The sequence below is a fragment of the Oncorhynchus tshawytscha genome, linkage group LG02, assembly GCF_018296145.1.
Source record: "Oncorhynchus tshawytscha isolate Ot180627B linkage group LG02, Otsh_v2.0, whole genome shotgun sequence".
In the NCBI taxonomy this organism is placed as follows: domain Eukaryota; kingdom Metazoa; phylum Chordata; class Actinopteri; order Salmoniformes; family Salmonidae; genus Oncorhynchus; species Oncorhynchus tshawytscha.
The window spans coordinates 33,937,704-33,954,427 of NC_056430.1; the positions used below are offsets into that span (position 1 = coordinate 33,937,704).

The 16,724-nt window shown below is 43.5% G+C and overlaps 1 long non-coding RNA gene across 1 annotated transcript; it reads right to left on the reverse strand.

Annotated features, from left to right (window-relative positions):
* Window positions 1-619: 619 nt before the first annotated feature.
* Window positions 620-15,774, reverse strand: LOC112262180. Its single transcript, XR_006078803.1, has 8 exons — window positions 15,735-15,774; window positions 3,900-4,043; window positions 2,990-3,087; window positions 2,737-2,830; window positions 2,539-2,597; window positions 1,682-1,815; window positions 1,307-1,404; window positions 620-1,048 (listed from the first exon to the last, which is right to left on the reverse strand). It is a non-coding gene; the product is annotated as an uncharacterized LOC112262180 (long non-coding RNA).
* Window positions 15,775-16,724: the final 950 nt, after the last annotated feature.

Consider the following 16,724-nt stretch of genomic DNA (forward strand, 5'->3'; position numbering starts at 1 on the left):
GGCTGAGGCCTACAAGCCTCTATGGTTTTGTATTGATGTCAACGTAGCCAGAGTGGGACGGAAGCTCCTCCAGCTACACCATGGTGCTACCCCAGACTGGGACGTGCTCACAGAACAAACATATTTCAAGGTTGTCCATGAGCAAGATTGGTTATCTGATGCACAATGTCTCATAATTATCTCATAGGCTTTTGTGTGCTATCCCTCTTTCTTCCATTTCTCTTTCCCACCCCCTGTTTGAAGGGTCAGACTCAGGTCTTACCAGCCGACCCCTCCACCATTGTGCAGGGACACTCACGTAGACCCCCATATCTATCAGGGGTCAAGACAGGCACTCTTTGACATACCTGAGTTCACCCAAAGTCAATGGTTTCTAGCCATCTACACTAACATAGTGGCTAATATAATGATGACAATGTCAAAATAATGTCTGTCCAAGTGATAAGTGTGCTGAAGTGTACCTGCACAGAAGGCAGAGCCGTTATACACGTTGGAGGTATCTTTTAAGGGACTGTGTTTCACTGACGTCATGGTGACCACAGGAGACTGGACAGAAAAAAAGTCATCATCATTCCTACAGGTTTACCTACCCACTGGAGACTCCAACCGAAGCATATATCCTCATAATATAACTCATACAAGCACCCATAATATAGAGATATTGGTAAGGCTGATTGGGCTCTTACCAAAACTCTCCTATCAGCAATAGCTTGATTGATGGCCAAGGCAATACACACACGGCCTTTCTGGTCTGAGTAGAGGATTCTGGCTCAGTCACGTTGGCACTGATCTCCTCCAGGACAGTGGTGGCGATGTCATCAGTCACAGGGGTCACCGGAGGTGCAGATCCAGTGCAACGGTTCGAGAAGGGATGGGTCAAGGGTTATGGCCACAAGTTTAATCTGATCAGAATAAAAAACTGGGCCCTAGTCATCAGGAGCTATATCTGTCTTGAGCTATCTCCTCACCCTATCACTTACCCCATGATGTTTTGGACGTAGGACGAGTAGTGGAACTCAGTCACTCCACCTCCCTCCTTCTCTACCTCCTGAAGAAAAGGAGAGGAACACCAACCTAGAGGTTATCAAACTGGAGAGGACTCTGCTGATATCACTAGACATGCTGTGATCAGCCTACTCTTCAGCATGTGGATCTAGAAATTGCTCCTTGGCATTAACCACAGATCTTGGATTACCCTACCCCCAATCCTAACCTTAACCATTAGGAGGGTGAAATAATGTCTGACCCTGTGTCAATTACTTATATCTACTCAGTTTGGTGGTGATGGTTGAACTGTAGGACTCACCTTCTCTCTGGGTATCCAGGAGGAAGGTGTCGCCATAGTCCCAGAAGAACATCCCTGCCTCAGACAGCTTATTGATGGCAGCTACCTGTCTACAGAGGCTGGTGGAGAGGAGGGAGAGACCAACGTTTAGAGAGAAACCCCCTCAACCTTAACCGTAACCAGACCAGGGGTCTCCAATTCATTCATGGTCTTTTTTGTTCTTCATATCCATGTAGACTTAGCCCCACACCAGTGTGTCGCCAGTGTTTTTATGTAAATGTAAACTCTGGTGTAATTGTATTTCCATTAGAAGTGTAACACTAAATCAATTCAAATATTATTTGTCATATACTTTGAAAAATAATTGTGTAGACTAACAGTGACATGATTACTTACGGCCCCTTCCCAACAATGACCCCCACACTGCCAGCGATGACAGCAGTTTTGGCCTGTGCCCCCCCTCATGCTCCCCCAGCTCTGACATCACCAAAACGTCATCAGTTCATCAGACCTGCATTCAGCACTGTCAGCTACAGAGGTAGGGAGAGAGAGAGAGAGAGGGGAAGGGAGAAGAAAGAGAAACAGGTAAATTGTTTAATTCAGGATTTTGGCAATGAAGCCCATTAAACTACTTCTCCAGTGTCAGATCAACTCATGGATACCATTTTTATGTCTCTGCAAGGAAGTTAGATGTAGTTTTGTGAGCCAATGCTGATTAGCATTAGCACAATGGCTGGAAGTCCATGGTGTCTACTAGCATGCTAGCAGTTACCATAGACTTACAGTCATTCCGCTAACGCTAGTGATCAATTGCGCTAATGCCAGTTAGCAACTTCCTTCAAACTGCACGCAGAGACAAAAATATTATATCCACGAGTTCATCTACCTCTGAGGAAGTAGATAAAGGGCTCCATTGCCAAAATCCCAGTCTCCCTTTAAGACAATTTCAATGTGAGTTTACAAAGGGGCTAGTGCCCTCTACTGTTGACTGTTAGGACTAATCATGGTGCCATGGGCTATTCCAAATCAAAATGGGAAAGGTGGTAACGGAAAAACAGCATCTAATTGAAATGCTGTAGAGTAGGGAGGATAGACGGAGGGAGGGATGTGTGGTTACCATGCCATTGGTGACAATGATACTGTATATAGCAATGAATGTGTTTCCACACAGTGCAAGTCAAATTCCACACACATTATTGCACACAGATATCTGCATACTGTAATACCATCATACTCACATGCTCTGTCCTTACCTGGGCCCAGTTACAGAAAACCTGTCCACTCCCCACATAGGTAACCAGCTCCTGGGAAACTGGAGAGCAGAGCAGGGGAAGATGATAAAGCAACAATAGACAGAGTGATTTAGGTGGATTAATACATTGTTTTAGTTAAATCAGAAATGAGAAGTGAACTGTTGTATGCCATGTACAGTATGTGAGAGTGGTGGTTACCTGGGCAACTGCAGGGTCCAGGTTATTCATGATGATGAGCATGATGGAGGCAGCTTGGCGTGTACGACAGGGATACTGATCTATAGGGTAGGCCCTGAGGGGACACACACACACACACACACACACACACACACACACACACACACACACACACACACACACACACACACAGATCAAGGGGTAGGACCTTATCATGGAATCGAGAGAGAGATTACTACAGGTGGGGAGTGGTGTTTTAGATATTAATAAGTACCTAATGTGTATTAGGGGGCAGAAGCAGTACATGTAGATGTGTCCATGTGCCTGAGCTCCCGGGCAAACTCAGAAGCGCAGGTCACTCCTCAGGGCCAGCTAGAGAGGAGGACGAAAGGAGGGGGTGAGACAGGAGGTCAGAATGTGGCGTAATTGTTTTGAAATAACTCAAGGACATTGACCCTCTTTTTCTTTTGCATCCTCTCTTTTGCTAACTTTCTGGTCCTTTGTGTTTTGCTCCCCCTCTCTAGCCATGAAAGCACTCATTCGTATCTCTCTTAATCATTGACAGTGTCCTTTTCTCCCAGTTCTGGCAAACGGTAGTGAAGCTGATTGAAGGTTCTGAGGGGGTGAACCAACACTGTCTCCTACCCTAAAGCCAAAAAAATGCCATTGTGCTGAGCATTACATAATGTGAACTGTGCGTCAACACATCATTGACTCTCAATAGATTGGATCAAATGAATCACATGCACTGTGTGTTATTATGTTCAGTGTCCCCAATTTTCTCCAACAATAATTGGAATCAACCCACAAGCTGTGGTGCGTCTGTAATCTTCACTCATCCTTTTTCAATTTAAAGATTCACTCTCACTGAGGAATACAAGGATGGGCATGATTTGACACCTAAACTGACAATTCTCTGGATGAGATAAAAAAAGATTATGAAGTTTATGACACTGGCCTCAATAAGATAATTCCTTGGCTATAAATGGGATATGCCTCTAGTTTAGTTACTCCTAAAATACCACATTAAAAGCATTATGGTTCCACTCAAAGATAAACCGATAAGTCTTGGAAAAATCTACAGGTGAGTAGATCACCCTGAGTAGATCACCCTGAGTGTGATGTCTACAATCGTTGACATGGGTCTGCATTCCATAGACGTGACAGTATGTCTGTGTACTTACCCTCTCCTCCTCTGGAGTGAGGTTGTGCGTCCTGACAGGTGCGTGTGGCACATTGGGGTCCCAGCCCTGGTTGGGTGTCATTGGGTCCAGGGGCAGGCTCCTACACAGCTCCTTCAGGTTCAACATCCTGTCTACTGTGGGGGACTTAAGCAGGATCAGAGGAGAGACAAACCCATAGAGACACACAATGTCAGGATCACAGTGAAAATGGGCATGCAGCTCTGTAGCTCACTGCTGTCCACTCTTTATCAGAGTAAATGTGACATAGATTGTCGGACAGCTACCAGCGTTGAGAGTCACCCTCCTCTAGGCACTCTCATTGGCTATCTGGCCTTTTCCCCCTCCTCACCGCACCAATAGCAGGGCAGAACCAGAGAAGGGTAATAATTGATCTTCTAGTGAATATGATGTGGCACACAACTTCAGTCGACAATTACTGGGTCTGCACTTCTTAGGGAACCAGGTTCCATTTGGGATGCAAACTGGCACTGACCTCTGACCTCTCCACTAAAACATGTAACTCAGAAAAACACACATACTGTACGCATTTCAGAACAGGCCCATGAACAGGCCCAGGCCCAGGCCCAGCTGCGGTCATCCCCCTCTTCAAAGGGGGACACACTCTTGACCCAAACTGCTACAGACCTATATCTATCCTACCCTGCCTTTCTAAGGTCTTTGAAAGCCTAGTTAACAAACAGATTACTGACAATTTCGAATCCCACCGCACCTTCTCCGCTATGCAATCTGGTTTCAGAGCTGGTTATGGGTGCACTTCAGCCACGCTCAAGGTCCTAAACAATATCTTAACCGCCATCGATAAGAAACAATACTGTGCAGCCGTATTCATTGACCTGGCCAAGGCTTTCGGCTTTCGGCTTTCGTCAATCACCACATCCTCATCGGCACACTCGATAGCCTTGGTTTCTCAAATGATTGCCTCGCCTGGTTCACCAACTACTTCTCTGATAGAGTTCAGTGTGTCAAATCAGAGGGCCTGTTGTCCGAGCCTCTGGCAGTCTCTATGAGGGTGCCACAGGGTTAAATTCTTGGGCCGACTCTCTTCTCTGTATACATAAATGATGTCGCTCTTGCTGCTGGTGAGTCTCTGATCCACCTCTACGCAGACGACACCATTCTGTATACTTCTGGCCCTTCTTTGGACACTGTGTTAACAACCCTCCAGACAAGCTTCAATGCCATACAACTCTCCTTCCGTGGCATCCAACTGCTCTTAAATACAAGTAAAACCAAATGCATGCGCATCAACCGATCACTGCCTGCACCTGCCCGCCCGTCCAGCATCACTACTCTGGACAGTTCTGACTTAGAATATGTGAACAACTACAAATACCTAGGTGTCTGGTTAGACTGTAAACTCTCCTTCCAGACTCACATCAAACATCTCCAATCCAAAGTTAAATCTAGAATCGGCTTCCTATTTCGCAACAAAGCATCCTTCACTCATGCTGCCAAACATACCCTCATAAAACTGACCATCCTACCGATCCTCGACTTCGGTGATGTCATTTACAAAATAGCCTTCAATAACCTACTCAATAAATTGGATGCAGTCTATCACAGTGCCATCCGTTTTGTCACCAAAGCCCCATATACTACCCACCACTGCGACCTGTATGCTCTAGTTGGTTGTCCCTCGCTTCATACTCGTCGCCAAACCCACTGGCTCCAGGTCATCTACAAGACCCAGCTAGGTAAAGTCCCCCCTTATCTCAGCTCGCTCGTCACCATATCAGCACCCACCTGTAGCACGCGCTCCAGCAGGTATATCTCTCTGGTCACCCCCAAAACCAATTCTTCCTTTCTCCGCCTCTCCTCCCAGTTCTCTGCTGCCAATGACTGGAACGAACTACAAAAAACTCTGAAACTGGAAACACTTATCTCCCTCACTAGCTTTAAGCACCATCTGTCAGAGCAGCTCACAGATAACTACACCTGTACATAGCTCATCTATAATTTAGCCCAAACAACTACCTCTTCCCCTACCGTATTTATTTATTTAGCTCCTTTGCACCCCATTATTTATATTTCTACTTCGCACATTCTTTCACCGCAAATCTACCATTCCAGTGTTTTACTTGCTATATTATATATACTTCGCCACCATGGCCTTTTTTTTGCCTTTACCTCCCTTATCTCACCTCATTTGCTCACATCGTATATAGACTTATTTTTCTACTGTATTATTGACTGTATGTTTGTTTGTTTTACTCCATGTGTAACTCTGTGTTGTTGTATGTGTCAAACTGCTTTGCTTTATCTTGGCCAGGTCGCAATTGTAAATGAGAACTTGTTCTCAACTTGCCTACCTGGTTAAATATATATATATATATTTTTAAATGAACAGAATTGTTTTGGACCATAACTAGGCAAGTCAGTTAAGAACAAGTTCTTATTTACAATGCCTGCCTACTGGGGAACAGTGAGTTAACTGCCTTGTTCAGGGGTAGAACGGCAGATTTTTACCTTGTCAGTTCTGGGATTCGATCCAGCAACCTTTCGGTTACTGACACAACACTCTAACCACTATGCTACCTGCCACCCCCCTTAATCAGGAAAATACAATGGAAGCATCTCTAATAATGACTATGTATTAACCAGAAATAGGTTGATTGAGAATTCATAAGGGTGGGAGGCAATTGTGTCTGGGATGCAAATAACTTTTAAAAAATAAATAAAAATGATTCATTCAACCACCCCCCCAAAAATGTAATGGTCAAATGTTTTCATGTACATATGCTCAGAACTGACAGGTTTCTTTCTGTAAAAGTAGACAGTTCACAGTCACACACTGCTGATACAGAACTCATGGTTCAAATATAGATTGTGTTTAGATGACTGTGACTCGTGCCTATGTACATTTTTGCTATTCTAGGTTCGTTGTCATGTAATGCTGTGACCTGGTTCTGAAGTAGTGTTCCCTACACAATGAAGTTATTGGGAGATTGGTTTAAGTAACAACTATGGATCTCAGAACTAGGCACTCAGATGCCGGTTTTGTTACATTACATTTTCGAACTGTGACATCTCTTTGCTGTATGGTTTCCATATTATTTTAGAGTAGGATTGGGAAAATCAAACTTCAACAAAGTATCTTGTAACTGTCTAAGAGCGCCAACTCACCTTAACTCTAACAGCAACCACATACTGCTGTTCACAATAGATACAAGGGTTCATTTCAAATGTCTCACAACAATTTAAACATAATTTATTATAATATCATTATTCACTTCAGATCAAGCTGATTCAGTCACATTTATTTCAAAAGCACTGGAAACACACCTCAGTCAGAATCCACAACAACTCACAGCTCAACTATGTCAATCAGTGGCGGTTGTTGCCGTTTAAGATGAGGGAGGACAATCATTTTCTTTACGAGCATGGCCTTATTTCTATTACAGCATAGTGGATGACTGTCATTCATATTACGTTCACCCAGCTCAATATAACATTGATAGGTTTAGGCTACTACATGATACTCAAATTTTCCCTATACCCATCATGAGTTTGCTACAATCTAGCCTATGAATTAAAGTTTACAATGTAGGTGCACAGGTTGAGAGAAATTTGAGTAATCAAGGTGACAGACAGTGACATTCAATACCGCCTTGCACACTCTTGCCTGCAACTAGCTGATCTAGGTTGTAATCATTAGTCCAACAGTTGGAAACAAGAGTTTCTATTAGAGAAATTCAGGTATGTTTATCCCCGTTTAGTCCAGTTTGCTTCCGTTTAAGAAACGTTTTTCAACAGAATCGGCAGAATGAAAACACCTCTGATCACACGCAAACACAGTTCACTTTTATAGCAGCCACATACAAACAGCATGATAGCATTGATCATTGTATAAATCCTTCTCGTGTCTACTCGCTCTCCTCCTCTCACCTTTTCTCTTCGCTTGTGGACTTCAGTGCACAACACATCAGCTGTCTGTGACCAGGCTAAAAAAGTCAAGAGAAATGCACAAGAATTTTGCTACACTCGCATTAACATCTGCTAACCATGTGTATGTGACAAATAAAATTGGATTTGATTTGAAAACCTTTCCAAGCCAAACCTTCATATCATTACCGCTAAACGCTACACACAGCCTACATCGTTGTCACCATATTAACGTCATAGTCAACATACTGTAGCTACTACAACTAACACTTTAGTAAACAATCATTCACTACAGTGTACAGTCAGAAGCAAGCAGTTTAGAAGTTACACCGGTAGGCCCCGGTGGCAATAAATGAATAAAACCAAAAGTTTACCTTGACTTGGAAGAGTTCCAGTGTTGGATAGCCATAGCCAGCTGTTTGAGACAGGTGTTTGAGTAGGCTGAACTAGTTAGCTGTATTCTAGCTAAGTAAGTGAAAGTGAACAAACAATACTGTCCAGTGTTTGTTTCCTGGCAATACTCACATTTTCCTGTTGGATGTTTTCCTATCACATGTAAGGTCTTATTCAACTGGCAGTGTCCCACCCTTAATCTTGTAAATATAGCCCCTCTTCTGTCCCTTCCTGCTGATCTCACCTCCCCAACTTTCCTCTGTACTTTCAAAAAATGCCTACCCTTAGTATCTCTATTTCACTGCTCCTGCCATTTCTCCACCATCACTGTCCATATCATGCTTTTTGCCTCTGCCTTACTCATTGAAACTACCACATCAATATCCCCACTATTTAGTGCTTGTTTAGCCAGTACATCAACTGCCTCGTTCCCCTCCACTCCCACATGAGCTGGGACCCATGTAAATATTATCTGTATACCCATTTGTTTACTCCTGCCATGGGTTTGTAGCACCTCATAAAGCAGGTCTTGTCTGCTGCATGATATAAAGGACTGGAGACTCCTTAGCACTGCACATGAATCAGAGCAAAAGACTACTCTTTCTGGCTTAACTTCCTCCACCCACTGCAAGGCCAACAGTATGGCCATCATCTCCACCGTATATACAGCCATATGATCTGTAATACGTTTCCTGACTGCCACCCCACATTCCTGCACTACAAATGCTGACCCAGTGCGTCCTGTCCTTGGATCTTTTGAACCATCTGTGTAAATGGCAAAATCCTGATACACAGTATCAAGACTTTTCTTAAACAAATCAGATGGATCAACACCCTCCCTATCTTTCTGTAGTCTCTCCAACACTTCTAGAACTACTACTGGAGATGGGAGGAGCCATGGTGGATTCACAGGAATAGCTACCGTTGGACTAAACTCCCTTCCATACAGTCCCATCTCCTTCGTCTGGTTATTACCCACACAAAGCTCGTGTTCTGTCTTTGCTCATGTTCCCAGCATGCCTCTAAAATTCCTTTTGCAGGATGAGATACCCCATGTCCCTGTAGGTTGACCTGATAATTAATTGCCAGCTGCTGTCTCCTAATCTGCAATGGCATTTCCCCTATCTTCACCTGTAGTGCAGCCACTGGAGACGTCCAAAATGCCCCACTAAATATTCTGAGTCCTTGTCCCTGTATGACATCTAGTCTTTCCAATGATGTCCGGGCTGCCGAACCATACGCTATACTTCCATAGTCTATTACAGATTGGATCAATGCAACATATATGGTCTTCAATGAGGCACACCTAGCCCCCCACTCCTTCCCTGTCCGACAGCGCATCACATTTAGTATCTTCTTACACTTCCCACCACTCTCTCAATGTGTTCTGCCCAGGTCATTCTAGTATCAAAGTATACCCCAAGGAACCTGAAGGCCCTCACCCTCTCCAAGTCTCTCCCATATAACCTCAAGCATACCTCATCTCCCACCTTCCTCCTGGTAAAGAACACTGTCTGAGTTTTCTCTGCAGAGAACCTGAATCCCAACATTAATGCCCACCACTCTACCTCATCAATTGCTTTCTGTACCTTTCTGACTATGTATGGAACATTTCTTCCTCTCTTCCATAAGGCCCCATCATCTGCAAATAACGACCTCCCAAAATCCAGCTGTACCTGAGAGTAAGCATCATTGATCATGATTGAGAACAACAGAAGACTAATCACACTCCCCTGTGGTTTACCATTATCCACCATGTAGCTTCCTGAGAGAGACTTCCCCACCCTCACCTGGATAGACCTTCCAAGCAGGAAATCCTTTATCCAGTTGTATGTTCTTCCTCCTACCCTCATAATATCAAGCTTGATTAACAACCCCTCCTTCCACATCTTATGCCTTCTCCACATCAAAACATACAGCTACAACAGTCTCCTTGTTCACCTGAGCCTACCTGACCCCTGCTTCTAAGCTGATCACTGGGCACATTGTTCCCCTACCCTTCCTGAATCCACTCTGATCTGGCGATACTAACCCCCTGCTCTCCAGGAAGTAAGTTAGCCTCTCCGTTATCATACGCTCCATAATCTTACATACATGTGATGTTAAGGCTATTGGCCGATAGCTTGTTGGCCTCGTTGGGTCCTTCCCTGGCTTCCGAATTGGTACTACTACTGCCTCCTTCCAACTGCCTGGTAGTTTGCCCTCCTCCCACACTCTGTTGTACAACCCCAATACCTTATCCAGTGCCTCATCATCTCATCTTTCCCAGGTGAAGTTAACCCAGCCTTACCTATTGCCCTTTTCACCTCTGACATGATACATTGTGCATCATTTACATCCTCCCTCCTATCTAGCACTCCAGGATGCTCCTTTTTCATTCTCTCTCTCTCTCCTCTGCCCTTCCTCTGACAAATTTGCCGATCTATGCACTTGGACAAACGCTTTGGCCATTATCTCTGCCTTCTTCTCATCTGTTACTGCCACATCCTTCCCACTCGTCAACACTGGATAATCCCACTCCCTTCTGACGCCACTCATCCTCTTAATCATCCCCCACACTTCTCCCACTGGTGTCGCCCTTCCAATGGTGCCACAGAACCAACGCCAACATGACCTCTTTGCCTGACGGACCAGAGCCTGGGTCTGCTTATACTGAATCAGATGTTGGAAGCTATGTGTCCTTTTCTATGTGTACTCTAAATGCCCTGTTTCTACTCCTCACCAATGCCCCACACTCCTCTGTCCACCACGGGACTGTTTTCCTCCTCCTCCCTTAACGCCTCAGTAGCTGCCCCCACCAACACTGTTCTCACCCAGTTATTCATAGTATCCACTTCCCCTCTCATATCCACCTGAGCCATCACCTACTCACTTAACTGCTTAAACTGATCCCACTTTGCCCTTTCAAACACCCACCTGCCTACTCCATCCACTGACACCTCCTCCTCCCTCCGGCCTACTGTGCATAATTTGGGGTAATGATCACTCCCGACTGTCGACTCCTCCCATACCTCCAACTCACAGATTCCTGCCATCGCACTAGATACCAGAGTGAGGTCCAATGCAGACTCTTAACCTGTAACTACATCAATTCTGGTCCCCCGGCCATCATTGAGGCACACCAGATCTTTAATTTCTATCAGATTTACCATCACTTGGCCATTTCCCATATTATAAACTCCACATTTGGTTTGAGCCATGTTTCTTGCACACAAATCACATCAGGCTTAGTTGGCATATCCAAAATGAATTGCTTGAACTCCTGCCCATTAGCCAACAGGTTCGAGCATTCCATTGTAGTACTACCACCATAACTGAGATCCAGTAATACATGGCTCCACCCTCAGCTGATTGAGGTCATCTTGAACCTCTTCTCTGTTTTAGACTTTACTTCAGCAGTGCTGTTGATAACTTCTGCTATGAACGTCACCAGCTTTCTCTTATCTATGTATACCATATCGCCACCCACCTGCCCCATAATCCCCGATCTAGATGCTCCTACCCATCTCTCTCTTGAACATGTATCTCTCTGGACCTGGACCACCCTCACTGCTTCCGCATATGACTCCATTCTCACTTGTTGCACCTCCACTGCCTGCTTCATTTCCTCACACCCACTATATGCCACACTATGAGCACCCCCACAGCTGCAGCACTTTGGTTTTACACCCTCCCCACATTTCCCATACTCATGCTCCCCTCCACACCTGGCACATCTCACATGCTCCTCCTCACCTCCATGCTCCCCTCCACACCTGGCACATCTCACATGCTCCTCCTCACCTCCATGCTTCCCTTGCATCTTATCTTGCCCTTCCCCGGAACCTTCTACCTCCTCTCTGCTGCTAGCATTAGAAACTATGTTGCTCTCCTCAAACTTGCTTTTCTGCCTCCTCTCTGCCTCTATAGACCTCTCGCTCCTCTTCAAACCCCTAGTCCCTTTCTCTCCCGCTTTCTTTTACTCATTCTTACTTCCTCTTTTATTTGTACCACTATGCTCCATACTTGCTTCACTTTCTTCTCCATCACTATCTCCTACCATCTCTAACCCAGTCACAGCACAGCTGTGCCGAACCGCCTCCACATCGCGTATTGTTTGATTGTTTGTTTTTCCACTATTTCTAACTGTTCACACAACATCCCTTCGTCCTCACCACCGCCCTCTCCTCTCGCCCTCGTTCTTCACGACTGTAGAAAGACTTCACTTCCCCCGTTACAAAATCTTACTCCAAAGTGTTGTTTATTAGCCCCAACCCTCTGGGTGGACAACATGTCAGTTCATGCTGCAAGAGCTCTGATAGGTTGGAGGACATCTGTGTTGTCATAATTACTGTGTATGTCTATGGAAAGGGGGTGAGAACCACAAGCCTCCAACGTTTTGTTGAAGTCAATGTACCCAGAGGTGGGGGGAAAATATCTGTCCTCTGGTTACACCATGGTGCTACCCTACAGAGTGCTGTTAAGGCTACTGTAGACCTTCATTGCAAACCAGTGTGTTTTAATTAATTATTTGGTGATGTGAATATATTTAGTATATTTTTTTCTAAAAAGTATTACTTTTTTAATGTTTCACAATTTCAATTTTTATGAAATTCAGGATGGTCCTCCCCTTCCTCCTCTGAGTAGCCTCCACTGATGGGATGTGAACTGAATCAAACAAAAGCAAGAGTCTTCCATCTCTGGGGTTCAATAGCAGAAGTTACCAATAGGCCACTAAGACTGTCCTGTATTTGACAGTGCCTTCAGAAAGTATTCATACCTCTTGACTTATTCCACATTTTGTTGTGTTACAGCCTGAATTCAAAATAGATTATAAATATTTATTTCACCCATCTACACACAATACCCAGTAATGACATAGTGGAAAATGTTTTTAGAAATGTTTGCACATCTATTGAAAATTAAATAAAAAAATGTAATTTACATAAGCATTCAACCCCGATGTAATACTTTGTAGAAGCACCATTGGCAGTGATTACAGCTTTGAGTCTTTCTGGGTGAGCCTCTAAGAGCTTTCCACACCTGGATTGTGCAACATTTGTCAATTTGTTATTTTAAAAAACTCTTCAAGCTCTGTCAAATTGGTTGTTGATCATTGCTAGACAACCATTTTCAGGTCTTGCCGTAGATCTTCAAGTATACTGACCAATAATATAAATGCAATATAAGGAAATCAGTCAATTGAAATACATGAATTAGGCCCTAAGCTATGGATTTCACATGACTGGGAATACAGATATGCATCTGTTGGTCACATATACCTTAAAAAAGGTAGGGGTGTGGATCAGAAACCAGTCAGTATCTGGTGTGACCACCATAAGCTTCATGCAGCGCGACACATATCCTTCGCATTGAGTTTATCAGACTGTTGATTGTGACCTGTGGAATGTTGTCCCACTCCTGCGAAGTTACTGGATATTGGCGGGAACTCGAACAAGCTGTCATAGACGTCCCATCCCAAACGTGCTCAATGGGTGACATGTCTGGTGATTAGGCAGGCTATGGAAGAACTGGAAAATGTTCAACTTCCAGCAATTGTGTACAGATCCTTGTGACATGGGGGCATGCATTATCATGCTGAAACATGAGGTGATTGTGGCAGATTAATGGCAGGACAATGGGCTTCAGGATCTTGCCGTGGTATCTCTGTGCATTCAAATTGACATTGATAAAATGCAAATATTTTTGTTGCCTGCAGCTTATGCCTGCCCATACCATAACCCCACCGTCACCTTGCGGCACTCTGTACACAACGTTGACATCAGCAAACTGCTCGCCCACACGACACCATACACATGGTCTGTGGTTGTGAGGCCGGTTGGACGTACTGCCCTAAGGAGGCTTATGGTAGAGAAATGAACATTCAATTCTCTGGTAACAGCTCTGGTGGACATTCCTGCAGTCAGCATGCCAATTGCATGCTCGCTCAAAACGTGGGACATCTGAGGCATTGTGCTGTGACAAAACTGACATTTTAGAGTGGTCTTTTATTGTCCCCAGCACAAGGTGCACCTGTGTAATGATCATGCTGTTTAATCAGCTTCTCGATATGCCATACCTGTCAGGTGGATGGATTATTTTGGCAAAAGATAAATTCTAAACTGATTTGTTCACACAATTTGAGAAAAATAAGCTTTTTGTGCATATGGACAATTTCTGGGATCTTTTATTTCAGCTCATGAAACCAACACTTTACATGTTGTGTTTATATATTTGTTCAGTGTAGCTGTAAGTCAAAAAAGTAACTTGCCCACTCCGGAACCTTCACTATCTGCTTGGTAAGCAACTGCAGCGAAGATGTGGCCTTGTGTTTTAGGTTATTGTCCTGCTGAAAGGTGAATACATATCCCAGTGTCTGGTGGAAAGCAAACTGAACCAGATTTTCCTCTAGAATTTTGCCTGTGCTTAGCTCCATTCTGTTTCTTTTTTATCCTGAAAAACTCTCCAGTCCTAAACGATTACAAGCATGCCTATAACATTATGCATCCAACATTGTGCTTGAACATTTGAGAGTGGTACTCAGTAATTTGTTATATTGGATTTTCCCCAAACATAACACTTTGTATTCAGGACAAAAAGTGAATTGCTTTGCCAGTTTTTTTGCAGTATTATTTTCGTGTCTTGTTGCATGTTTTTGAAAATGTTTGTTCTGTACAGACTTCCTTCTTTTCACTGTCAATTAATTTAGTATTGTGGAGTAACTACAATGTTGTTGATATGTCCTCAGTTTTCTAAGAGTGGTTTCCATCCTCTCCGGCAACTAAGTTAGGAAGGAAGCCTGTATATTTGTTGTGACTGGGTGTATTGATACACCATCCAAAGTGTAATTAATAACTTCACCAAGGGAAATTCGATGTCTGTTTTTTTACCTATCTAGCAAGAGGTGCCTTTCTTCGCCAGGCATTGGAAAACCTCCCTGGTCTTTTTGGTTGAATGTGTTTGAAATTCACAGCTCGACCCCCACACATACAATTAACAGATAATTCATTGTTGTGTGTGGGGTACAGAGGTAGTCATTCAAAAATCATGTTAAACATTATTATTGCACATAGTGAGTCCATGCAACTTGTGACTTGTTAAACAAATGTGTACTCCTGAACGTATTTAGGCTTGCCATAACAAAGGGGTCGCATACTTATTGACTCAAGACATTCCAGCTTTTCATTATCCATTAACTTGTAAAAATATTGAAAAACATAATTCCACTTTACCATTATTGTCACGTTCTGACCTTTATTTCCTTTGTTTTGTCATTATTTAGTATGGTCAGGGCGTGAGTTGGGTGAGCAGTCTATGTTTGTTTTTCTATGATTTGGGTATTTCTGTTTCGGCCTAGTATGGTTCTCAATCAGAGGCAGGTGTCATTAGTTGTCTCTGATTGAGAATCATACTTAGGTAGCCTGGGTGTCACTGTGTGTTTGTGGGTGATTGTTCCTGTCTTTGTGTTTTGCACCAGATAGGACTGTTTCGGTTTCCATGTTTATTGTTTTGTAGTGTTCATGTGTACATTTACGTATTAAAAGAACCATGGACACTTACCACGCCGCATATTGGTCCTCTGATCCTTTTCGCCTCTCCTCTTCGGAAGAAGAGGAGGAAATCCCTGACAATTATGGAGTATTGTGTGGAAGCCAGTGACACAAAATTGAAATTGTATCCATTTGAAATTCAGGCTGTAACACAGCAAAATGTGGAAAAAGTTAAGGGGTTTGAATACTTTCTGAAGGCACTGTAGCTTCTATTGTGTTCCCATTTCATATATATTTTTTAAGCTTTCAGCTATCCAGAAACAATACATAGAGTGCCTTGAAGTATTCTGACTCCTTGGATTTCTTCACATTTTGTGTTACAAAGAGGGATTAAAATAGATTTGTAATTTTTTTGTCAACAATTAAAACAAAATAATCTGAAATATCAAAGTGGATTAATACATTCTAGCCTACACTAGTTCAGGAGTAACATTTGGTTTAACAAATCACATAAATTACATGATCTCCGAATGACTAACACCCCCCCATTCCCCATTTGCCCTAACAATAGCCTCTATTTGTCAGGGAATGGACCCTACAAGGTGTCGAAAGCATCTCACAAGGAACCATACAGAGTTCAAAAGCACTTAAATATTTTGTCTTGCCCATTCACACTCTGAATGGCATACATACATAATCCATGTCCCAATTGTCTTAAGGCTCTTGAGTTTAATGTTTTGTACTCTGTGTATATTAAACCACCCAGACACATAAAAAAATACAGTTGTCCTCCTGAGCTGCAGGACAGGTTGAAACAGCTCAGGGATGTTACCATTTTATTACGTTTGCAATCGCAACAAATAATCTGCTCAGACCCCAAACAAGGAGAATCAAAAGTTGTGCTATAAATTCTCAGACAACCCAAAGATTCCTTGATGCCCTTCCAGACTCCCTCTGCCTACCCAAGGACGTCAGAGGACAAAAATCAGTTCACCACCTAACCGAGGAACTCAATTTTACCTTGCGCAATACCCTAGATGCAGTCGCACCCCTAAAAACT